General features: G+C 43.5%; 1 protein-coding gene across 1 annotated transcript in view; it reads left to right on the plus strand.

The window, feature by feature from the left end:
• Positions 1-26,102, plus strand: part of LOC144790680 (prolactin-releasing peptide receptor-like) — a 698,727-nt gene that overhangs the window by 12,430 nt on the left and 660,195 nt on the right. The gene's annotated exons all lie outside the window — the stretch shown is intronic.

Below are 26,102 nucleotides of genomic sequence, written 5' to 3' on the forward strand. Positions count from 1 at the left end.
CATCGAATCTGTGCCATGTTAAAAACTTTTTCTGCAGAAAATTTCCCTCTTGTATCTACCCTATTTTGCTACTCGTTTACTACCTTCAACTATCCTTCGCTCAAAAGCTTGTTAATTGCTCTCTTGTTTCTCCTACCCCTTGTTGTAAAGCGCTCTGATATCTGCAAAGATCTTGTTCGCGCTATATAAAACTCTCAAAATAAAATAAACCAAAAAACGTGTGTGGAACCTACTGGACAAAAGTCGTCAACTGTCATCTGCATACAGAGTTAATCTTCAATCCATAGATTTATAACATGCTCAATACCTGTACACACCTATTCTGCATTAGAAGCACATGCATTTTGTAAACTCACCCACTAACTGGACACATACTTTATAAAATTAGGTAGAAAATTAAAATGGTAGTTACCCACCACTATGTACACTGTAAAGCAAGCTAGCACACTCATTGGATAATGTCTTCAATAATGGGATCAGTAAATGTCATCAATGATGTCATTTGAGATGTCATTACTGATGTCATAAAGTACGTCATAGAACATGTCATAAGTGATGTAATATGTGAGGTCAAAAGCAGTGTATTAAAGGGGCACAAGTTATAGTTAGCTTTGCTAACTATAACTGGGAATTTCTGTCTTTTGTTTAGTTCAGGATGTGAATGTTGCCCCCGACAATTTCACCTAACTGTACTGAACCAGTATAACTTGACTTTTAGGGCTCTGTACACTTTACCACTGCTAACCAGTGCTTAAGTGCTTGTACTCTCTCCTTAAAACATAGTAGAATTGGCTTATACCCAATTGGAATATGTTAAGTCCCTATTAAAGTGGCACTACCTTGTAAATTAAATACTGCTTATGGGCCTGCAGCACTGATTGTTCCACCCACTTAAGTAGCACTTTAAACATGTCTCAAGCCTGCCATTACAGCCTGTTTGTGCAGTTTTAATCTGCCATTTCGGCCTAGCAAAATAAACCTTTTGCCAGGCTCAAACCTTCCTTTTTAATACGTATAGGTCACCCCTAGGTAAGGCCATTAGTAGCCCAGGAGGCAGGCTGCAATATTCTTGAACAGTAGGACATTAACTCTTATATTTCACATGTCATGAGAGTCAAAAACCCTTACATTTGTTTTTCTCTACCTCTCCAATAGGATAACATTGGAGTTAACTTATTACATTTAATAAGCAGTAATTTCCAAATGAGAGCAGGTGTTCAGTTCATACTTGTGTCTTTGGAATTGTAATGAAAAATCCTAACTTATGGTAAGGTGGGATTTTACATTACAATTCTGAAAATGACACTTTTGGAAAGTTGGCATTTTCTTGCCTTCAGCCTTTCTCTGGGTCACATGACTAGGTGCAGTTGACGGTTGTGTATTCCTCCTGGACAGACACATACAATAGGGAGCTTAGGTGTACCTGGATGGGACATAACTAGCAGGATGGGAGGGAGGAGCTGAACATAGCCCCACTTACACTTGAATAGCAAGTGTCGTGCCTCCATGCAAAAGGCTGCATACCCCCATATTTAGTCTGGAGCCAGGACAAGGAAGGCAAGGCACCTGTGCACTTCAAAGGCATTCCTCTAGAAGCTTCTCCCCACTTCAAAGGCACAAATGTGTATAAATATTGGACCTCAGACACAAACTCTTCAGTGCACTTCTGGACATGTGTATATCCTGCCAGGAAGAAGGCCTACTGTGTTGCAGAAAGGACTACCCTACTTAACTGCTGCTCTGAAGGACTGCTGCCAAGCTGTGCTGACCTGCTGTGTGCTGCTCTCTTGCCTGACTTAGAAGAACAGAACCTGCAACTCTAAACCCAGGAACCCAGAGTAACTCCATGGGCTAGTGGTCTGTCCTTCTGATCAAAAGCCTCAGGGAAATAACAGGCTTCCAAACAACCTTAAACCCAGGACCTGGACTTTGCCATCTATGAATCCTGCCCTTCCAAGTATTGCTACCCCAGTCCTGGACTTTTGGAAGTGGGTCTGAAGGTGCTCTGCCAATCTTGGTTCAGATGGTCTCCATCTGAACCAAGTGAAGCAACACAAAGCCCCTTAGGAAGCCTCGCCGCACAGCTGCCGGACTCATCAGTATTGATGTTGAATGACTCAAAACCCTGCAAAGCCTCACTGCTCAGCTGTCGGGTCCATTGGAACTGACACGAAGCCCTGCCAAGCTACACACGCACAGCTCTCACCAGAACTGACGCAAAGCAACACAAATCCCCAACAAGGCCTGCCACACAGCTTTAACGGAATTGACACCAGACGACCCACAGTTTTGAAAAGCAAGGCCTCAGGGACTGTGTAGCAGGTTTTCAGGCATTGTTCTCAGCAGACGTACGTAGGTACTTATAGCCGGCCTGCACTCCATGGTGGTTCGCCTGACCTTGTGACTTTGTTCCAGTTCGTCGCAATCAGATTACCACAGTTTTCAATGTGTGCTTTTTGTTGCTATTTCCACTGACACCTTTACAATTGCATATCTCCAATTCTATTGATTGGACTTTTGTCATTGTGGTCTTGTTTTATTTATTAAAAATAACTCTATTGTTCTAACTTGGTGCAGGATTCCTTTTGTGTGTTTTTTTCACTTTATTACTGTTTGAAGTGTTGCACAAATACTTTACACATTGCCTCTAAGTTAAGTCTGACTGCTCTGTGGCAAGCTACTAGAGGGTTGAACGCTTATTAATTTAGCATTGGCTTGTGCTTCACCCTGACAAGGATTGTGGTTGCTGATTGACGAGGGCTAACTCACCAGTCCACCAGCATCCCAATTTCTTATAAAAAAAATATATATATATATATATATATATATATATATATATATATATATATATATATATATATATATATATATATATAATCTGTAAATATTCTGCATAAAGCGATCACTCAGAGCCTGTCCAACTGCCAGATGATGGTTTATACAGCAACGCGTTTTTCTTGTCAAGCAAGCTTGTTCACACACTGTACTGATGGCTGAGACTGCCATACATAGTGGATAACAGAAAGGAAAAAGGGACATACCAAGGTTACACATAACAGTCGACAATGGCATCCACCTTGTAATGGTTAATCAATATTACTTTCATATTGATTGCTTTGCATACTTGAATAATAATAACCAAGTGGACCAACAGTTGTATAGATTACTGCACAAATAATATTTATCACGCAAAGTAAGGTACCAATGGTTAAATAAATACTTTCACGGTTTGTTATCGGTTATAAGCATGCACACATTACAATAAAAAATGGCATCCATTTTGTAATGCTTAATCAATATTACTTTTTATATTGATAACTTGAAAAATACTAACCAAGTGGACCAACAGTTGTATAAATAAATTCACAAATCATCTACATCTTGCAAAGTGAGGTACCAATGGCTAAATGAATACTTTCACGGTTTGTTTATCTGTAATAGGCATGTGCTCAGTTTGTTATTCCCACAAAAGTTTTGCTCAATGTACCCATGCAAGTGCTAAAACTGTGTGTCCCTTTTTGATCTGGAAACCATGCAATGTGAACGACCATTGCCTGTAATTCTCCCACTGCCGTAAACACATGAGGCTCTGAGCTAAAACTGGCTGGTGCCCTGTTGTGGCCTCACAGACCTTTGCCAGTGCCCTCAGCAAAGGCCTGACTCTGCGGGAAACCAGAACACATGTAGTGTGTACGGCCAGTGCCAGTTACTTTCACACTGCTAATTGCACATGAAGCTTTGATCTGCCACGGCAAGTGCCTTGTTGTGACCTCCCAGACTTTTGCCACTGCCCTCAGTGAGTGTCTGATTTAGCGATAGACCAGAAAAAGCATATCTTGGTGATCCCACTATTTGGCCTTTCCCTCCATAAACCAAATCCACAATCAATTTTATGTAATAAAAAGTGATCAAAAACTCCCAATATACTACAACACCGAATTAAGAAAGAAATCCCTCATAAATGGCGATGTCTCTTATCTGTCAGGAGCTGCCCTCCACCGTGACGGTGTTGAAGGAAAGGGTAGGGGTCCAGTGCTGGGAACAATTTCTCTGAGATGGCCCCTTCCTTTTCTCCTGTGATTAAAACAAAAAAGGAGAAGAAAATCCATGAGATAATCTCATAGAAGGGGTTAAGATCAGTTAATAAACAATACACAATATCACAAATCCAGGCAAACCAATATCTATATGCGCACAAATCTTAAAAGCATTTTGAACTTTCAGTAGTACAAGTAACTCCTAGGAAGAAAAGAAAGGAGAAAATGGAAAAAAGAAAGGGGGTCCCCTATTCATGAAGGTGAATGCTTAACTCCTCATCCTGTTATGCACCTCCGGGCTTTTAGTTTGAAGACTAATAATGTACCAGGATACTCTCTTGTGCAACTTGAGTGCTTTGTTCCCATCCCTATGATTCTCATGGGTTTGTTCTACAGCATATTAGGAGAGAACTGCATTGTTTAAGAGATGTTACTCTGCAAAGTGTCTCGCTACCGGGTAATGGGGGTCCTTGTTTCTAATTGCGATCATGTGTTCCAGAACCCTATTTTTGGTGGCTAGTGTTGTGCTGCCCACATAGCGCTTTTTGCATGGGCATTCCAGAATATAGATGGTAAATGTGGGGCCACAGGTGAAGAATTGGTTAATGTTTCTCTCCTGTCGGGTTTTGGTAAGATTTCCTCATGATTCTATTCCGGCACGCTTTACAATGTTCACAGTTAAAAGAAAACTGTAGTCCAAGGCGAGTGCTCGCCTGTCTGTTGGGGATATCCCCTTTAACCAATAAATCTCTGAGATTTTTTCCTCTCCTAAATGTGATCTGGGGTCGTTCTGGCAATTACTGACCAATCGTGGGGTCGCTGGCTAAGATATTTCAATTCTGGTTCAGAATTTTAGTGCTTTTGCTACATCACTATTGAAGGTCAGAATCACCCTGGTATAGGTATTTTCCTCTTTGTTGGTTATGCTTTGAGAGTTTCCTCCCTTTTGATTTTACTGACCTTCCCCTTAGCCCTTTCCAAGACCCATCTGGGTTATCCTCTTTCTTTGAACCTCTTCATCATAGTCAAAGAAGTCTTCCTGAATTCTACATTTTTGTCTTGCTCTCAGCAGTTCACCATATGGAATTCTCCATTTTAGTTGTTCTGGGTGACTGCTGAGAGCATGAAGAAAACTATTGCCTGCTGTAGCTTAGTGCTGGGGTGGTTGTTCCTAATTTCCACAACTAAATCTAGGAATTCGATGCGCTCCCTATTTATGGAGTATGTCAGGTTAAGATTAAATGTATTATCATTCAGTTTTCTATCAATCTCCTTGCATTCTCCTCCCTCCCCTTCCAAATGATAAACAGATCATCAATGTATCTGTACCACTTCACCACGCTCTGCTCAGTGCCGTCAGATCTCATATTGCGTTTTACTTCTTCTTCCCATCCCTCCAGGAACAGGTTGGCTAAGCTGGGGGCAAAGCAAGTGCCCATAGCTGTGCAAAGGACTTGCTTATACATTGAGCCATTAAAAAGAAACATGTTGTTAACAAGGCAACTTTTCATAATTTCTAGTAACATTCTGGTGTGTTCATAATAACACATTCTCCGATTTTTTTCTTTTTAGGAATTGCTGACAAAATTGTATGCCCTGGGAATGGTTTATGATTGAATATAAGGAGTTCACATCCATGGTTATGACCTAGTAGTCTTCCTCCCACTCAATAATGTTAATTATTTTTCCAGGAAGTCTTTAGTGTCCTTTACATATGATGGGAAGATTATCACATATTCATGAGGGAAGTAATCTACATATTTTGAGATATTCTGTGCCAAAACCTATCGAGGAGGCAATCATTCTCCCAGGTGGTGTATCAGGGTTCTGGTGGATTTCTGGTAATAGGTAAAAAATTGGTGTTCCGGGATAATCACACATAAGGTACCAATATTGCTCCCATAGGAGGATCCCTTCATCTTTCCAGGTGGTAAGCATTTCCCATATCTTAACAATATTGACATTATACTCAATCATGTTAGTTTTAGTGTAGAATCTGGTATCATCAAGTTGTCTTTGTGCTTCGGCGATGTACAATCCCCTGTCCCAAAGCACAATATTCCCCACTCTGGCTGCAGGGCATATAACGACATTCTCAACGTCTGTCAAAGATTTGACTAACTTCCATTGAGTTTTGGTGACGTTGGGGGACTTTTTGTTACTCTGTCTCTTTTTCCGGATTTTCATTAGGTCCCTGGTTACTGTCTCGGGGAATGCATCGATATTATCATGCAGCATTATAGCTAGGAAGACGGATTTGGGTTTAAAGTTTGTTTTTCGTAGGACACTCAGGGTTTAACTCACCATTATCCTCAATTGGGTCTAAAACAGTTTCCATGTACAGGTCCTGCATCACCTGAAAGTCGTCCATATCCACTATGGTAAGGTACTGGTTTGGCTCCACATTGTCTATTATTTCCTGGTTGGAATTGGGGGTCACACCTTCTTGGTCTGTTACTCGCTTTCCCCTAATGGTATGCCATTTTTTCTATTTCAGTTTCCTAACTAATCTAAACATATCTATTCTTGTCTCAGGATAGTCAAAGGTGTTACTGGGACGGAAGGAAAGACCTAAACATAGTTTACGGTTCCCCTGCATGGATAACGGTCTGTGGGAGAGATTAATAATAGTTTTTTTTACCATGTCGTCATCCATTAGTTCATTGTCTTCAGGCCTGTTGACTTGGTTCCCATGAGTCTCTTCTTCTTTTGGATCCTCTGTTGCTGCTGCTTTCTTCTCCTTCAGTTCCTTTCCGGCTTCTTCCTCTTCCTCGGCCACGTTGTCCTCGACCTCTCCCCTGTGTTTTCGATGGTTGTACTGTTCTTGGAGTTTACCTCCCGGTATGCAGGAGGCGATACTCTTCTAAAAAAGTGGCCTGTACTTGTGTGTCCAGTTCTTTTTCAGCTGTTCGATTTTATATCAGGGAGAGATCGCCTTCTGTGTCACTGCTGGTGACAGAGTCTGTGCCGCTCGCGTTCGTTGTTAGGTTCTGGTTTGGTTCTCCTTGTGAAATCTTCTCATACAGGTGATCATATTTGTGGCTATACGTCAATATTCTATCAGTTTCATAATCGGCACAATCTTGGTGCAACTTCCTCTGTTTTCTTGATTTGATGGTGGCTTCGTAAAGTTTTAGTCTTGTTTACAGTTCGTCTACATACTTCTTGATTATTTCCTGCTCCTTATGGTTTTTTAATTCTTCTTCCAAGAATTTAAGTTCCCGTAGTATCCCCTCTCTGTCCTCCCATGCGTATTTAACCAGAATGGTTAACATCTGCTTGGAACTTTTGGCAGAGTTGTCTGCCCATTCTTCCAACATCTTGGGGGTTGGGCATTTCATAAGATGGGGTAGGGTAAATACGTAATCCTCGTGGCACCATGTCCTTATCAATACAATCCTGAAGGGAAATTGATTCCCACCATTTAGAAGTCTCTGCTTTCTTACGTTTCTCAATTTTTTTGAGTTTGTCTTGTAAACTGCTGTCTTGCACTTGTATTTCTTTTTTATGTTGATCCTTGTTGGTGCTAGTGCAAAGAGGCTGCAGGCAGCTGCCCTCCTCATTTTCTTCTTCCATTTGTCAGTTGGATTAGTACAGTGTGTGAACATATTAAAACGTCAAACAGGCTCAGAGAGAAGAGATATCAGTACAAGTGAACATACATATCACGTATACACTACTGTTCATGTTTTGACAAACCACTCTGCAAAACCCAGGTCAAATATATATTTCCCTATTTCTGATAATTGTAGAGGTGTTGGAGTAAATATCAACCCTGCTAAATTTGTAAATGCTTTTTATTCATTATTGCCTTCTGTTTGTCCCAGATTTTTTCTGTTTGTTTTTAGAATTTTGAAATATTATGAGTTTGGTGATGTGCATCTTTCTAGTTTGTTGTGTGGAAAATGGTCGTCTCTTGGGATATCTCTTCCTTTGCTAATGTCAAGATCCGCTGCTCTTGTAAGGCAAGGAAAGGTATTAGACTGACAGGACTGCTCTTATGAAGCATCAACTTACAACAAAAGGATGGAATCAATAATGTTTATGTATATAGGAGGAGCACTGTTTAGGGCGAGTAATATTTTGCATATTGTGCCGAAAATCTTTGAAACGTTCCTGATAATGCCCTACCTCCATACTATGATCATTTAGAATAATGACCATAGCCTTATAGCCCTTATAGCCCGCAACTGAGGGCTATACCGGTTGTTAAAGGCCCTGAACCTGAGTTACAGGCCTGAGGTGCAAGCGAGGACCTGTAACAATGGAGAGAGCCTTTAAAAACTTGGTAAAGTCAGAGGCAGAAGGGCTATAAGGTGATTAGAAAATTCCACCCACTAACGGTACAATGTTCTAAATTTAAAAGGAAGAAACATGAAAACAAACATTGGAATGTTGGAGATCTGAGCCTAAACCAGCCATTCTAAGTGCGTAGCTACTCCACTGTCTTCCATGGAGCTCTCAACATTTTAATGTTGTAATACAAATTAAAACTGCAAACAATTGCATTCTAACACTAGTTACTGGCTACATACATCAATAGTACAGTTAACATAGACGCCCAAGAAAACACATTGCCCTCGATTCAGAAGCTAAACTACTGCTTATAATAATCGTGCAACATTTTATTTATAGACTTGACATTCCACTAGAAATACCATTGACAATAATAAAGAGCATTATAGGGTGCAAAATGGTGCTAATGTCAAGCACCACTATCATATAAAAATACAGCCAATTGCTTTTACTGCTGACAAATTCAAATATCACCGAAAAGGTTTGCGTGATTCCGCCACCGATTTTCGGAAGCACATTAATAAACTAGAGACAGTCCTGGGATAAACAAACAAAACGGTGGATGGTTTGACCACTTATCTTATAAGAGGCTCAATAATTCAGATATGTAAAAAATGGAGACTAGATGGTTGGGACCTTAAGATGGAGGAAAGAGAACAATGAAAATAGAAGTGACAAATCCATATCAGAGAAGTGTATATGGCGAGGCAATTTGATTCATATTTGTTAAAAACCATGGTGAAATAGGCACGAAACAACCCCTAAGAGCATAAAGTAAAAAAATGAAAGCATTTGTATAACGCAGTAAACCAGTGTAGAGCTGGAGACCTTACGTAGTCCACAGTTTCGAATCACGAGCAAGAGAATGCACAGTTCCTAGTAGTACTTTACTACTGCAAATATGCCTGAGTAATTTACATATGTTTTCTCTGTCTATTCCATGTCTCCCATTTAGGGGTATGAAGGGGCTTACTGATGATGCTAGCAGCTCCTCTAACATTGCATTACACATCAAGTGGCTATGGGGGAGGGGAGGGGGGTCAGCCGTATACTGCTGAAGCAGAGAAATGCAATCAATGTAATTTCCATCCCTAGAATGCTGCAGGATGGCATGAGTTGGATGCATGAAAACCATTTGTCAGTTCTGCAGGGCTAGGACTCTCCTAGAGAAAGGGAAAGCGCAGCACACCTATATCTTTGCATATCTTTTGGTAAAAGGGGTCGTATCATACAGGTGTGCATTCACATAGGGCACACCGTTGCTTATTTTTAGGCTTTTCCACTTGTTAAAGTCTAGGCCAATTTACACAATTATCATCCCATTGCAGTGTAATACATAGGCCTACACATGAATCTACTCAACTCTTGTTCTGAGTTTATTAGGTTTTAATTATAGGTTTAGGAACACATCGATCGATATACTTCATTCTCAGCATAATAGTATAAAAGTACAAAAAGATCAGAATACGTCCATTCTTCTTAAGAGATGTACCCTAAATAGTACAAAGCAAATGACTAACTCTAAGATGATGCAGACAATCAGGAAAAAGAATGAAGGTTAAATCGCATCAGATTATTCTCTTTAATGAACCTGAGCAAACTAACTTTCCCTACACTACCTTAACAAGGGAAACCTAACTAAATCATATGGTTCAAGATCTGTTTAGGAAGTAAGGGAAAGAAAGGTGTCAGCCATCAGAGGCTTCAGTAGAAAACACTCCGACAATGGGTCAAGTAGCATAAAGCCACTCAAGCAGAATAGGTCTGCTCTCTGAGAAAACCTAATATGCACTCTCTCCCTCACCAAACACAGTACATAATTTCAACTGCAGTGGAATTGACACTCCCATGTAACTTCTTGGGAAATTTCCATAACTCTTGCACAACTGGATACTTTCTGCACCTTTCCCTTTTTTTTATTTTTTTTTAAATGTATTCTCTTCCACACTTCCATCACAAGATTAACATAATGACATCAAGAGTATACAATTTATCACATTACAATAATTACATAATTTTCTAAACAATGCAAATTTTTCTCAAGCGGGATATTCTTTTTAAACTCCTTCATAAAGTATATTTCAAAATAGAAATAAACAAGCACTCTTGCACCATATTTAGTCGCAATATACTTTTCAATTGTTTATATAGGCCAAAAATTGTTCCCAAATCATTAGTCCCATTTTACGTTTCCTTACACATTTTAGCGAGTATAGGCTAAATTCCAAGTTTGATATTCTAAGTAGTTTAGCCCTCCACACCTCAAATCTCGGAGGCTCTTGACATAACCATTCCCCTGCTATACTTAGACGGGCTATAGTCATTGCTACAAATAAGAAATATCTAAATTTGTACAAACTACCTTCCGGCGAGACCTCATGACCCATCCCTAACATCATCAACGCTGAAGTAATCTTAACCGGTTTTACTAATATTTGGGATAGGAATCTTTCCATAGCTCGTAAGAAAGGAAGCAGTTTAACACAGGAATAAAAAATATGGTCTATATCCGCATCTTGTATAGCACATCGAAAACACTTCCCATCATTTCTATTGCCCCACTTTTTCATTCGCGCTGGCGTATAGTACAACCTAAACACAGTTTTAAAAAATTGCACTTGCAAATTTGCCGACATTAAAGTTTCTCTAGCTCTACCAATAGCATCTTCAATAGAGATATCTATTTCATTCTCAGCCAAAATTTCTATTCTAGTATGCCATATGTTTCCCCAAATCGTCATCTTTTCTTGAATTTAAAATTTTATACAGTCCTCCTATTCTACTATAAAACTTTATCGCCTCTATCAAAGGATTAGCTATCAATTTTATATTTTTTTTTATCAAAAAATTTATATATTTAAAAAACTGTGTTTGTGGTATACCAAAAGCATGTGATAATGAAGTGAACTGTTTGAGAGTACCAGATTGGTCATACAAATCTCCTATTATGTTGATCCCTTTGCTTTGCCAAGACCTCGTGACTCTATCTCTAAAAATGGCTGGCAGTAATTTGGTTGTGTTTAATGGGGTATAGTATGGTATAGATCCTAGGTTAGTTAACTTACGTATCTTCTTGCCAAGTTTTATTAATTGCTTCCATCGTCTTGAACTTAGTTCTTTTGTAATAGCTCCATTCTATTTCCCTAAACAAACTCCGGTTTGCAGCCATTCCCAAGGTTAAATAATGTATAGAAATATTAAAGCTCAATGTAGTTGAGTTACTTCCATCTTCACCTCCTATCAATACACAATACATCTTTTGTAGAAAAGAAACATAACAATATAGCAAAAAGTCAGGGACCGATAGTCCCCCTCTGTCTTTTGGTAGCGTCATGAACCACATGGCTCTCCGTGGTTTCCCTGGAGTCCAAATAAATCTGGCACATAATGCCTGTAGTTGTTGAATTTGAGCCCGTGATATTGCTAATGGTAAGGACCTCAATAGATATAAGACCCTCGGTAATATGATAATTTTTATTATGTTGGTTCAGCCTATTAAAGTAAAATGTAGCCTCTCCCAGTTATCTAAAGATTCCACTATGTTACTGTATAGTTGTAGGAGAGTAGGGTCTGCTATCCTATGGTCACCCCAAATTTTTGCTTTTTTGCTTCACTGGTTTTAGACTACTGAGGCTGTGGGCCTGCTAATCAGACCCCCAGCCTGCTGTTCTCTCTCTAAATTATTAATACATGTGCTATAGGTACATACCACAATTGGAAATGGACTCCTTGTCAGCCCCTGTACCATGCACTATAGGTGCTCAGGGCATAGGTGCCACCAAGGCCTACCAGGGGCTGCAGCATATCTTTTGCCACCCATGGCTGGTTCTTAAATTGACACAACTGGCTGATCACTCAGCTGGGGCAAGGTGGTGTAATCACCTCTTGCTTAGATATAGTATACCTATATCTAAACCTATAACTGGACACATATAAACCTGTGAGTCACTCCTATGAAAGGCCTTATCAATCCTGGAGGCAGAGTGCGTGGTTTAATGTGAGATGGGGCTCTGGCATGAGCTGAGCCTATCTGCAGCCGTCGGGAACAAATCCCTAAGCTGTTTCAGGATAATGCCATACCATATACTATTAAGTGCATAATCCTCGCGGTTATATAGCAACTTTGGTTTGGCTTTATCAAAACATGTCGTGTAAGGTGTCATATGATTTGGAATACTATCCCCTCGCCAGTTCTGGCGATGGGGATAGCATTCCACCCCTCTAGAGGGGTAAGACATGTTACTTTACTTAAATGCGGTTAATTTCTAAAAGGGCCTCAGATCCACAAAATGGATGCTTCTGCCACAGACACAAGTCTGACCCCCTGAAGCTGACGAAACTCAGCCAAAGGGGCCTGGACAAAGGGTTTCCTGTCGCAGGGAGGTGTCACACCCCCCCCCAGACAGGAGATAGTGGATTGTAGCAGGGAGGTTTGAAAGAAACCAGACACTGCCTGGGGAGCACAAGGCTGCCCCTTGCATAATCCGGCCAAACCGGTTCTGGGGCACTCCAGCCCTGGTGCCAGCGCGGCCTGGATCAAAGGAAGGGGGTGTATCCACCCACTTCCTGGGTCCCACCCATAGGAGGGGACCTAGCAGGTAATCCAGCCCCCCAGATTCGAATAAGAGTGGGAGCAGTGCCAATGCACTTCAGATTATCCTGATGAAACATAAGAAACGAAACTCTGGAGCCTTTGACATCCTACTCAACGTAGAAGACTGAAGAATCTCCCTTGTGGTCAAGGAGTGACCACCCTGTGCAAACAGGCACCATCCAGCCCTCGACATCTGCTTTGTTGCAGTTCCCGCCAGAACTCGAGTGACAGAGATCAACGAGATTAAGCTTGCCTGCCTTCTAACAGCCCGATCCACAGTCCCTGCAGAGCTGAGACCCGTGGAGGCGACCGGACGCGTGGGGCACGCCATCTTGAAAAGACCACGAGACGCTGACCATGCAGCCCACGAGTGACCCTCGAAGCTGTACAATGAGGTTTGAGAAGCCCCAACCCTGAGCCACTCTTGCACTGAAGGTCAGCCCTCCACACTTGATGAGTGCTGCGTGAGGCCCTTCTGCTTCTTTTGGCTCAACGCGTTGGCCAGTCCCTTGCCAGCTGGCTTGTGGCCCCTGTGCCGACGAAAATTGAAATTCATTTTGTGATTCTGGTTGCTCCACATTTGCACCAGCTCCCCTGAAAAGGAGCCCCCACTCTGACCCTCCTGGTCCGAGTGAGAAGCAATCTTCCAGTTCCGCGTGGATTGCTTTTGCCAAGTGTTGTTTGCTCCAATCTTGAAGCCGACAGCGCCGATGGTGAGAACCTGCGTGGGACAGATCGTGATCTGCTCCTGTACTTCGTAGATGCCCCAGAGCCCACATGACAGCGGAGAGAAGCTCCTCGACAACCATCTGATTGCGCCCGACATTGCCTGGTTCCGTCCTGGTTCCACCCTGGTCACTGCTGAGTGACCCAGACTCTGTCCCCTCTGCTTTCAGGTACTTTTCGACTTGAGTCCACCCTTGGACTCCACCGGACACTTCTCTTTCACCTCGCCTGCAGCCCTTTCAGCTCCAAGCACCAAGAGCCTGCGTGACGAAACCCGACTCAACTTCGACCCTGTGCACCCACTTCCTGTGGGTGAGGTAACATTGCAACGCGGGTGTTCCCACACTGGTACACACCTCTAGGGTCTGTGTCTTAAGTTTTGTTCCTCTAGGTTCAGCGGAAGTGTCCTTAAACTTTAACTTTGTAACTTTTACGCACCATTGGTTAACATTGATGCATGCGTGCACTTTCTGCACTGCACCCGAATCCCGCGGGCTTTTCCCGACTTCAGCATTGCTTGTTCCTACTGCTCCCAGCGATTCCCTAGGCCCTAGGCCTAACCACTGATCGAATGGCCCCTCTTATACCATTTTTTTAGTATATGGTTTGAGTGGCCCCTTGGCCTCATCCAAAATTGTGCAACTTTGTATGTTATACTGTGCTTTTGATTTAACGCTTGTGCCCCTTTATTCATAAAGAATACTGGGGATTGTTTTTAGTAATAAATACATATATTTTCATAATATATACTTGTGTGGTGTCCTTTCATTTGATATTACAGGATTGTATGTGATAAAACAGCTCGCTTAACACGACCTCTTAAGTTAAGCCTTTAGGCTGCTTAGTCCATGCTACCCCTAGGATAGCTTGTCTAATAAGGTTGACTTACAACCAGACACCATAAGGGATTGTTTGGACTGATACAAGGTGGTTCCAGAATTGGAAACATCATATATCAGGCCAACTGCTCACATTGGTGAGCAGCGGTGCGGATTTGAGCTTGCTGTTTGTTTTACCATTGCAATCTTTTTATCAAATTGAAAGATCACATCAAGTACCTCTAGGTACATATAAATCAAAAGCTTAGCATATTTAAGTTCTACTGAACTTAGTAGTTGTAGATTAAAGGGATTAGCACACCCTGACTACAACTCACTAGCAAGGTACAGTAGGGAAACACTTAGTGTAGGTAGGTGCATCACTTACACCACACTAGAGTCATGTCTGACACAGGAAAAGCCTCAGGGTCTGTTCCTGTGACAGTTGACCTTACCCAGGCATCTTCCAGCTATGACAAACTAACCCACAAAGACTTGGTTGCCTTGTGCATCTCCAGAGGGTTAAAAAGGGGCAGAAGTCCCACCAGTCCTTCCCTGATAGCCATTCTAGAACAGGATGACTTAGAAAAGGCAAATGCAGTTCCCTTAGAATCAAGAGATGTAGTGAATCCCCCAGCCACTGAGACCACCCCAGAGGAGGAAGATGAGGAGGTAGAAGAGGAGGAGGACTCAGAGGTAGACGACCCTGAAGATCAGGATCAAGGGGTTAACCAGGTTGTAGTTGCCAGGCTTAACCAGGCCAACTTAAACCTACTGGGAAATGGAGAGGGCCAGCACCTCCCCAGATCCCACCAGAGCATTCTCCCAGGCAACAGAAGAGTGAGATCTCCATCAGGGGACTCTCATATTTCTAGTGCCTCAAGAGAATCTCAGAGAGGTATGACTGCCTCTCAAAAGATAGAGCATAAGGCCAGGATGGGAGCTGTCAAACTCCAGATAGAGAGGGAGGAGGTAGCCCTGGCTCAAGCAAGACTTGCCTTGGCAAGAGAGCAGAAATTGTGTGGCTTAGATGTCACTGGTGGCAGCACTATTCCTAGAGAAAAAGACAGGAGCTATGATAATAGAAACCTGACAAAAATGGTGCCCCCCTACAAGGAAGGGGATGACATCCACAAATGGATGACTGCTCTTGAGAGAGCCTGCATGGTACAGCAGGTTCCTCAGGATCAGTGGGCTGCAATTTTATGGTACTCCTTTTCAGAGAAAGGGAGGGACAGGCTCCTCACAGTTAGACCTGAGGATGCCAAAAACTACTCTGTCTTGAAGAGTGCTCTTATTGAAGGGTTTGGCCTAACCACTGAGCAATACAGGTTGTTGTTCAGAGACACCCAAAAAGCACAGACTCAAGACTGGACTGATTTTGTAGATTGTGCCACTAAGGCTCTGGAGGGTTGGTTGCAGGGAAGTAACGTTTCAGACTATACAGGATTGTACAATCTTATCATGAGAGAACAGATCCTTAATAACTGTACAAACCAGCTGTTGCATCAATACATTATTGACTCTGATCTGACCTCTCCCCAAGAATTGGGAAAGAAGGCAGACAAATGGGTCAGAACAAGGATTAAGCAGAAACCCCAGAACCAAGGTGGTGACCAGAAGAAAACAGACCAGAAGGGTGGAAATCAGAAAGATAAAGAAAAGGACCAGAAGTCTTCAGGCCCCCAAAATAGTAATAAGGAGGGTGGTTCCCAAAATGGAAACAAGAAAAAGAAGAATAATGGCCCAAAGAAACCTTGGTGTAATACCTGCAAATCAGTTTCACACTGGGGCAGTGAATGCACCAAGACAAATCCAGTCCCCACCACTGCAGCTCCTAAAGCACCTGCACCCCCTAGTTCAGTAAGCAGTGGTGGCACACAGCCAAAGGGTGTAGTAGGGTTAACCCTGGGTACTGAAGTAGGATCTGGCCTAGTCAGAATCCCTACTCAGGCAGTTTTCCTATATGATGTGGACTTAGCTTTGTCCACTACAGTGAGTCCCAGTAACCTGGGCAAATATAGGCAGACGCCGTTAATCAATGAGAAACTGGCTCAGGCCTACAGGGACACATGTGCCAGTGTCACAATGGTGACACCTGACTTTGTGGACCCTGGACAGATTGTACTAGGTGAAAGTTACCTAGTGACCAATGCAAGCAACTCCACTACTTCCCATAGTGTGGCAGTTGTGAACTTCTCCTGGGGAGGGGTAGATGGCCTAAAGAAAGTTGTTGTGAGTGCAGACCTCCCAGTAGACTGTCTGTTAGGCAATGATCTTGAAAGCTCAGTTTGGTCAGAAGTGGAGTACCGGACTCATTCAGAAATGCTAGGGATTTCAGCTCATGTCCTTGCAGTGACAAGGTATCAAGCTAAGAAGTGCCTTCCTGAACCAGTGGTGGATCTTGAAACAATAGACCAACCACAACCCAAGAGAAGGAGCAAGAGAGGAAAGGCTGAGCCTTCCACCTTGCCCCAGGTTGAGGATCAAGTTTCACAGGAAACTGATTCTGCAGTCCAAGAGGAGACTGTCTCTGAGGAACTTGAACCTGACCAGGATGAGTTTCTGGGGACAGGGGGACCCTCAAGGGCAGACCTGAGGCAGGCTCAATTAGACTGCCCTTCACTTGAACCCCTCAGACAGCAAGCTGCTGCTGAGGCTGCAGGGGATGCCCAAGGTACCCATACTGTGTATTGGGATGATGGACTCCTTTACTCAGAGGCTAGAGACCCCAAGCCTGGTACAACCAGGAGGTTGGTCATACCTCTGAAGTTTAGGGGTTTCCTTCTTACCTTGGCCCATGATATTCCCCTTGCAGGACACTTAGGCCAGAACAAAACGTGGGACAGGCTTGTTTCACACTTTCACTGGCCTCACATGTCAGAAAATGTCAAGGAGTTTTGTCGCTCCTGTGTCACTTGCCAAGCCAGTGGTAAGTCAGGTGGCACAACAAAGGCCCCCCTCATACCACTAACTGGGGTGGGGGTACCCTTTGAAAGAGTTGGAATAGATATTGTGGGTCCCATGGATCCTCAAACAGCATCTGGGAACAGATTTATACTGGTGGTAGTGGATCATGCCACCAGGTATCCAGAAGCTATTCCCCTGAGGACCACCACAGCACCTGTGGTGGCGAAAGCCCTAATTGCAGTTTTCTCAAGAGTGGGCTTCCCAAAGGAGGTATTATCAGACAGAGGTACTAACTCCATGTCTAGCTATTTGAAAGCAATGTGGAAGGAGTGTGGAGTAAACTACAAGTTTACCACACCCTATCACCCACAGTGCAATGGGCTTGTGGAGAGATTCAACAAGACCCTCAAGGGAATGATAAAAGGTTAACCAGAGAAGCTTAGGCGGAGATGGGACATCCTTTTACCCTGCTTGCTCTTTGCTTACAGAGAGGTCCCACAGAAGGGGGTTGGCTACAGCCCTTTTGAACTTTTGTTTGGCCACCCTGTGAGGGGTCCACTATGTTTGGTGAAGGAAGGATGGGAGTTACCTCTCAAAAAGCCTAAGCTAGATGTAGTGGACTATGTACTTGGTCTCCGCTCCAGGATGGCTGAGTATATGGAAAGAGCATTCAAAAACCTGGAGGCCAGCCAAGAATTACAGAAAGCTTGGCATGACCAAAAGGCTGTTCTGGTTGAGTTCCAGCCAGGGCAGAAGGTGTGGGTGTTGGAGCCAGTGGCCCCAGCAGCACTCCAGGACAAATGGAATGGACCCTACCCTATCATTGAAAAGAAGGGAGAAGTCACCTACCTGGTTGACTTTGGAACCCCTAGGAGCCCCCACAGGGTGCTCCATGTGAATCGTTTGAAAGCATTTGTGGAGAGGGAGGACATGAGCTTGCTCATGGCCACAGATGGGGAACAGGAGGAAGAGAGCGACCCTCTCCCAGACCTGCTTTCTCAGAACCCTGATGATGGTTCAGTTGATGGAGTAGCCTTGGCAGGCAGCCTCACTGACCAGCAACAGATGGACTGCAGACAGGTTTTGCAAGCCCACAGACACTTGTTTTCACTCACACCCAGCCAGACTAACTGGTGCACCCATGAGGTGGACACTGGTGACAGTCTGCCTGTCAAGAATAAGATCTACAGGCAACCTGACCATGTCAGGGATTGTATCAAGGCTGAGGTGCAAAAGATGTTGGAGCTTGGAGTGATTGAGCCATCAGAGAGCCCATGGGCCAGCCCAGTAGTCCTTGTGCCAAAACCTCATACCCAAGATGGAAAGAGAGAAATGAGGTTTTGTGTGGACTACAGAGGTCTCAATACTGTCACTAGGACAGATGCACATCCCATTCCAAGAGCAGATGAGCTCATTGACAGATTGGCTTCTGCCAAGTTTCTGAGCACATTTGATTTGACAGCTGGCTACTGGCAAATCAGACTAGCTGAGGAGTCAAAAGCCAAGACAGCATTCTCTACCCCCAGTGGACATTATCAGTTTGTGGTGATGCCCTTTGTTTTGAAGAATGCACCTGCCACCTTCCAAAGGTTGGTGAATCAAGTCCTTGCTGGGTTGGTTGACTTTTGTGCAGCATATCTAGATGATATTGCTGTCTTTAGCTCTACCTGGGAGGATCACCTGATCCACCTGAAGAAGGTTCTGGAGGCCCTGCAAAAGGCAGGCCTGACTATCAAGGCTACCAAGTGCCAGATAGGGCAGAGTAAGGTTGTGTACCTGGGCCACCTAGTAGGTGGAGGTCAGGTTCAACCACTGGAGAGCAAAATCCAGACAATACAGGACTGGGCTCCTCCAGTTACCCAGACACAAGTCAGAGCCTTCTTGGGCCTGACTGGGTATTACAGAAAGTTTGTGAAAAACTATGGGTCCATTGTGACACCATTAAATGACTTGACATCCAAGAAGATGCCAAAAAAGGTTCAGTGGACAGTTAGCTGTCAGAAGGCATTTGACGACCTGAAGAAGGCCATGTGCTCTGCACCTATCCTGAAGAGTCCTGACTACTCCAAACAGTTCATTGTACAGACAGATGCTTCTGAGTTGGGGGTGGGAGCTGTGCTCTCACAACTTAATCAAGATGGTCAAGACCAGCCCATTGCTTTTATTAGCAGAAGGCTGACCCCCAGGGAGAAATGTTGGTCAGCCATTGAGAGGGAGGCCTTTGCTGTGGTTTGGGCCCTGAAGAAGTTGAGGTCCTACTTGTTTGGAACTCACTTCCTAGTTCAGACAGACCATAAGCCCCTCTTGTGGCTCAATCAGATGAAGGGTGAAAATCCCAAACTGCTCAGGTGGTCCATTTCCCTACAGGGGATGGACTTTACAGTGGAGCACCGCCCAGGGACTGACCATGGTAATGCAGATGGTCTCTCCAGGTACTTCCACTTAGAACATGAAGACTTATCTGGTCAAGGTTAGTTTAATGTCCCTGCGTTTGGGGGGGGGGGTTGTGTAGGAGAGTAGGGTCTGCTATCCTATGGTCACCCCAAATTTTTGCTTTTTTGCTTCACTGGTTTTAGACTACTGAGGCTGTGGGCCTGCTAATCAGACCCCCAGCCTGCTGTTCTCTCTCTAAATTATTAATACATGTGCTATAGGTACATACCACAATTGGAAATGGACTCCTTGTCAGCCCCTGTACCATGCACTATAGGTGCTCAGGGCATAGGTGCCACCAAGGCCTACCAGGGGCTGCAGCATATCTTTTGCCACCCCTGGCTGGTTCTTAAATTGACACAACTGGCTGATCACTCAGCTGGGGCAAGGTGGTGTAATCACCTCTTGCTTAGATATAGTATACCTATATCTAAACCTATAACTGGACACATATAAACCTGTGAGTCACTCCTATGGAAGGAGTTATCAATCCTGGAGGCAGAGTGCGTTGTTTAATGTGAGATGGGGCTCTGGCATGAGCTGAGCCTATCTGCAGCCGTCGGGAACAAATCCCTAAGCTGTTTCAGGATAATGCCATACCATATACTATTAAGTGCATTATAATCCTCGCGGTTATATAGCAACTTTGGTTTGGCTTTATCAAAACATGTCGTGTAAGGTGTCATACGATTTGGAATACTATCCCCTCGCCAGTTCTGGTGACGGGGATAGCATTCCACCCCTCTAGAGGGGTAAGACATGTTACTTTACTTAAATACGGTTAATTTCTAAAAGGGCCTCAGATCCACAAAATGGATGCTTCTGCCACAGACACAAGTCTGACCCCCTGAAGCTGACCGAAACTCAGCCAAAGGGGCCTGGACAAAGGGTTTCCTGTCGCAGGGAGGTGTCACACCCCCCCAGACAGGAGATAGTGGATTGTAGCAGGGAGGTTTGAAAGAAACCAGACACTGCCTGGGGAGCACAAGGTTGCCCCTTGCATAATCCGGCCAAAACGGTTCTGGGGCACTCCAGCCCTCGTGCCAGCCCGGCCTGGATCAAAGGAAGGGGGTGTATCCACCCACTTCCTGGGTCCCACCCATAGGAGGGGACCTAGCAGGTAATCCAGCCCCCCAGATTCGAATAAGAGTGGGAGCAGTGCCAATGCACTTCAGATTATCCTGATGAAACATAAGAAACGAAACTCTGGACCCTTCGACATCCTACTCAACGTAGAAGACTGAAGAATCTCCCTTGTGGTCAAGGAGTGACCACCCTGTGCAAACAGGCACCATTCAGCCCTCAACGTCTGCTTTGTTGCAGTTCCCGCCAGAACTCGAGCAACAGAGATCGACGAGATCAAGCTTGCCTGCCTTCTAACAGCCCGATCCACAGTCCGTGCAGAGCTGAGACCCGTGAAGGCGACCGGAAGCGTGGGGCACGCCATCTTGAAAAGACCACGAGACGCTGACCATGCAGCCCACAAGTGACCCTCGAAGCTATACAACGGGGTTTGAGAAGCCCCAATCCTGAGCCACTCTTGCACCGAAGTTCAGCCCTCCACACTCGACGAGTGCTGCGTGGTGCCCTTCTGCTTCTTTTGGCTCAACGCGTTGGCCAGTCCCTTGCCAGCTGGCTTGTGGCCCCTGTGCCGATGAAACTTGAAATTCGACTTGTGATTCTGATTGCTCCAGATTTGCACCAGCTTCCCTGAAAAGGAGCCCCCACTCTGACCCTCCTGGTCTGAGTAAGAAGCAATCTTCCAGTTCTGCGTGGATTGCTTTTGCCAAGTGTTGTTTGCTCCAATATTGAAGCCGACAGCGCCGACGGCGAGAGCCTGCGTGGGAAAGATCGTGACCTGCTCCTGGACTTCGTAGATGCCCCAGAGCCCACGTGACAGTGGAGAGAAGCTCCTCGACAACCACCTGATTGCGCCCGACATTGCCTGGTTCCGTCCTGGTTCCACCCTGGTCACTGCTGAGTGACCCAGACTCTGTCCCCTCTGCTTTCAGGTACTTTTCGACTTGAGTCCACCCTTGGACTCCACCGGACACTTCTCTTTCACCTCGCCTGCAGCCCTTTCAGCTCCAAGCACCAAGAGCCTGCGTGACGAAACCCGACTCAACTTCGACCCTGTGCACCCACTTCCTGTGGGTGAGGTAACATTGCAACGCCGGTGTTCCCACACTGGTACACACCTCTAGGGTCTGTGTCTTAAGTTTTGTTCCTCTAGGTTCAGCGGAAGTGTCCCTAAACTTTAACTTTGTAACTTTTACGCACCATTGGTTAACATTGATGCATGCGTGCACTTTCTGCACTGCACCCGAATCCCGCTGGCTTTTCCGGACTTCAGCATTGCTTGTCCCGACTGCTCCCAGCGATTCCCTAGGCCCTAGGCCTAACCAATGATCTAATGGTCCCTCTTATTCCAAAATTTTTTTAGTATATGGTTTGAGTGGCCCCTTGGCCTCATCCAAAATTGTGCAACTTTGTATGTTATACTGTGCTTTTGATTTAACGCTTGCGCCCCTTTATTCATAAAGAATACTGGGGATTGTTTTTAGTAATAAATACATATATTTTCATAATATATACTTGTGTGGTGTCCTTTCATTTGATATTACAGGATTGTATGTGGTAAAACAGCTCGCTTAACACAACCTTTTTAAGTTAAGCCTTTAGGCTGCTTAGTCCATGCTACCCCTAGGATATCTTGTCTAATAAGGTTGACTTACAACCAGACACCATAAGGGATTGTTTGGACTGATACAAGGTGGTTCCAGAATTGGAAACATCATATATCAGGCCAACTTCTCACAATAGTGAAACCCAATTAGCTGCTACCACTTCTAACATAGCTGCTCTTATCTTAACCCCCAAGTATGTTGCTTCAACTACTACCCTGGGGTCATTAACTTGAACCGATTGTGAACACACCAGCTGTGTTTTTGTAATATGTAACTTATAACCCGATAGTTGCCCAAATGTCGTAGCTAATCGCTCGATTTCTACCAATGCTAGGGCCGGGGCTTCTGTAGTCACTGCTATATCGTCTGCAAAGGCAAAAACTATGTGGGGAATATTGCGTACAAAAAGGGTTTAATAGCCTCGCTGTTAGTAATCAAATCAATAAAAGGATTTATATATAAAGCAAAACGTAGAGGAGAACAGGGACAACCCTGCCTTGTCCCCCTGGTTATCTGTACTGAATCGGAAATCGCACCCATGGATGATATCCTAGCCGTTGGTGCCGCATATAGACTACGTAGTGCTATCATAAACTTCCTAGGGAATCCCATCATCTCCATTACTTTCCATAAGTAATTCCATTCCACCCGATCGAATGCTTTTTCAGCATTGAGTAATATTAACCCTAAGCTACGTTTTTCTACCTCTGCTATATCTAGTAGCGTAATAACTTTATTGATATGTGCCACTGTTCCTCTCCCTGGAATAAAACCATGTTGTTCCTCTGAGACTAATGATGTTATTACTTTTGTCATTCGATTTGCTAATATTTTGGAATAAATCTTTCCATCACAATTTAACAATGATATTGGACGATAAGAGCCCGGTATATCGGCCTCTTTCCCTTTCTTACTAAATACAACTATAATGGCCTCATTCCATGATGAAATTATCTCTCCATTTTGTGCAGCCCTAAATATTTCAAGTAATATATCCTTCAATTCCATATAAAAAAGTTTATATATTTCTCCCGGTAATTGATCAGGACCTGATGTTTTACCCATTGGTACCATTTTAATTGCCCTGGCTATCTCTTCTTCTGATATAGGTGACTCCAATAAAGCTACCGCACTTGGATCTAAATTAGTTAATGTACCAAAAATACTGAAATCCAATTCTTGTGTATTCATTTGTTCTGTTTTATATAATGTTGAATAAAAATCGTGGAAAATAGCCAATATATCTTGGGGTCCAGTTTTTACATTACCAGTTCTATCTTTCAAATAGGGTATATGGCGACTAGCATCCTTCATTCGTAATCTCGGGGCTAAAGGTCGTCCTATGGCTTCACCATATTCATGACAAATCTTGCGTTGAGCTAGATATTTTCTTGCATTCTCACTGTCCCATACACCCAATATTTGTGCCCTTTTCTTTGCAACCTCTAGCTCTAATACTTTCACATCTCCCTTCATTGCTATCCCTTTTGTTAAGTTCTCTTCTGCCTCTTGTAGTCCCTGATCTAGCCTTTCCATCTCCATTTTTAATTTTCTCTGACGGGCTAGACCGAAACTTAAGAGCTCCCCCCTAAAACAGGCTTTAAATGTGTCCCAGACAATCTTGATTGGGGCCGAATTGACATTGTTTTTTAAAAATTCTCTGATCCACTCTTATGTATTTCACAAACTCATCATTATAGCACAATTTACGATCAAAAGTAAATTTCCTAATTGTAGAAGGATCACCCCATCCAGAAATTGATAGCACAATGGGTGAATGATCAGATGAGATATTAGGGTAGATCAGCATTTTTACTTTAGCTAAATGTGGCACCTCCACAAAAAAATAATCTAACCTAAAAATTTTTTGATGCGGGTAAGAATAAAAAGTGTAGCCTGGATCCATCGGAGACAAAGTGCTCCATACATCCGCCAAACCATAATCTTTTAATAAATTAAGAAGTGCCCTGCAAACCTGTGCTTTCCGTCCTTTATAAACCTTTACCCCCCCATCAAATTCTTCCTTTATTAAGTTAATATTCATGTCTCCACAAATAATCACGGGGGTGGCCCAGGTCGCCAAATTTTGGTGTACCTGTTCTAGAACCTCAGGCTCATCTAGATTGGATCCATAAACATTACATATTGTGAAGTGCCCATGATTTCTCGCACATTCAACCATCGCCCACCTGCCCTGTGTGTCTGCTGCTGAACATCGTATTGTAACCAGATCCCTTTTTGCTAAAATGGCTACCCCCCGCGTCATACCTGATTGTTGAGAAGATATTAAAACATTAAACCCCAATTCTCTCAAAACCTGATGCTTATTCCAAGGGAGATGAGTCTCTTTTAAGCAAACCACATCTGGAGCGATATGCCGTAATTCAGAAGCTACTCTCCTTCGCTTGTTAAAATTATTTAGGCTTGATACATTTAGCGAACAGATACGTAAATCTTTAGTTGTAGACATACCTCATATTTAAACATCCCACAATCTTGCATCTAATAAACCTCAACAAAATCCTAAAATAAATTGGTACTTTCTTAGTTAACATATTCTGTTTAGATACTTTTAATCTTCCATATACATCATCTTGAAATGCAAGTGTGGAATTTTTACCCCCTTTTATCCCCTCCACCAATACCCCCACCTACCCATCCCTCGCACTACCCACCTACCCCCTTGACCACCCCCCAACCCACCCATTAACAAGGCAATCGGACTTATGGTCCTATAGATGTGGCTGACAATCCCCCGCCCCCCCGCCATACGCTAGTATGCATATCCTTTTACCACAAAAAATGATGAAAGAATCCTTTCCTCTTATTTAAAGAATCAATGACAACATCATATACTAACGGTGGGTTGACTATTAGACATTGTGAGAAACACAAAGCACAATCCCCAAAAAAACAGAGAGAGAAAAAATAATATCTTTTAAATCTCTCTTAATTTAACAGAGCCGCCCTATCTTATTTTTTTCCTACTCATTATTTGACGTTTCTCCTGTTTGACTAGATATCTTGCTGAAGTATTCCTTTGCCTGCCCCACATTAGTAAAAAAATGTGTACGCTCCTTGTAAATAATCTTCAATTTTGCGGGATTTAGGAGGAACACTTGGGCACCCTGGGCACGTAACGGAGTTATTAACTGTCGCAGTTGCCATCGATTATCAACGGTATATTTGGAAAAATCAGGAGTTACAAAAAATTAAAATCCTGGGCCAGGGCGTTTTTTATCGGGTCTCGCAAGCCTGTATACCTCTTCACGAGCAAGAAAACTATTAAATGCAATTAGTAAGGCCCTGGGCCTGCCTAAATTTCTCTCTCCTTGACCAGTTAGTTTCAAGTTAAATGGGAAGCGATGTGCTTGCTCGATCTCCCTATCCCAGTCCCATTTCGTAAGTTCCGGAAAGGCTTCTTTGAACAAATTGACTACAAATTTGCGGGGATCTTGGCCCTCCTTTCCTTCAGGAACTTGTAGGACTCTCAGATTATTACGTTGAACTCTGTTCTCAAAGTCAGAGAGTTTCCAGAGGGTGTTGTCCTTAAGTCCTTGTAGCGCTTCTGTAGGTCCTTTCTGTTGCTCCACAGCATCCT

The sequence above is a fragment of the Lissotriton helveticus genome, chromosome 11 (assembly GCF_964261635.1).
Source record: "Lissotriton helveticus chromosome 11, aLisHel1.1, whole genome shotgun sequence".
Taxonomy (NCBI): Eukaryota; Metazoa; Chordata; class Amphibia; order Caudata; family Salamandridae; genus Lissotriton; species Lissotriton helveticus.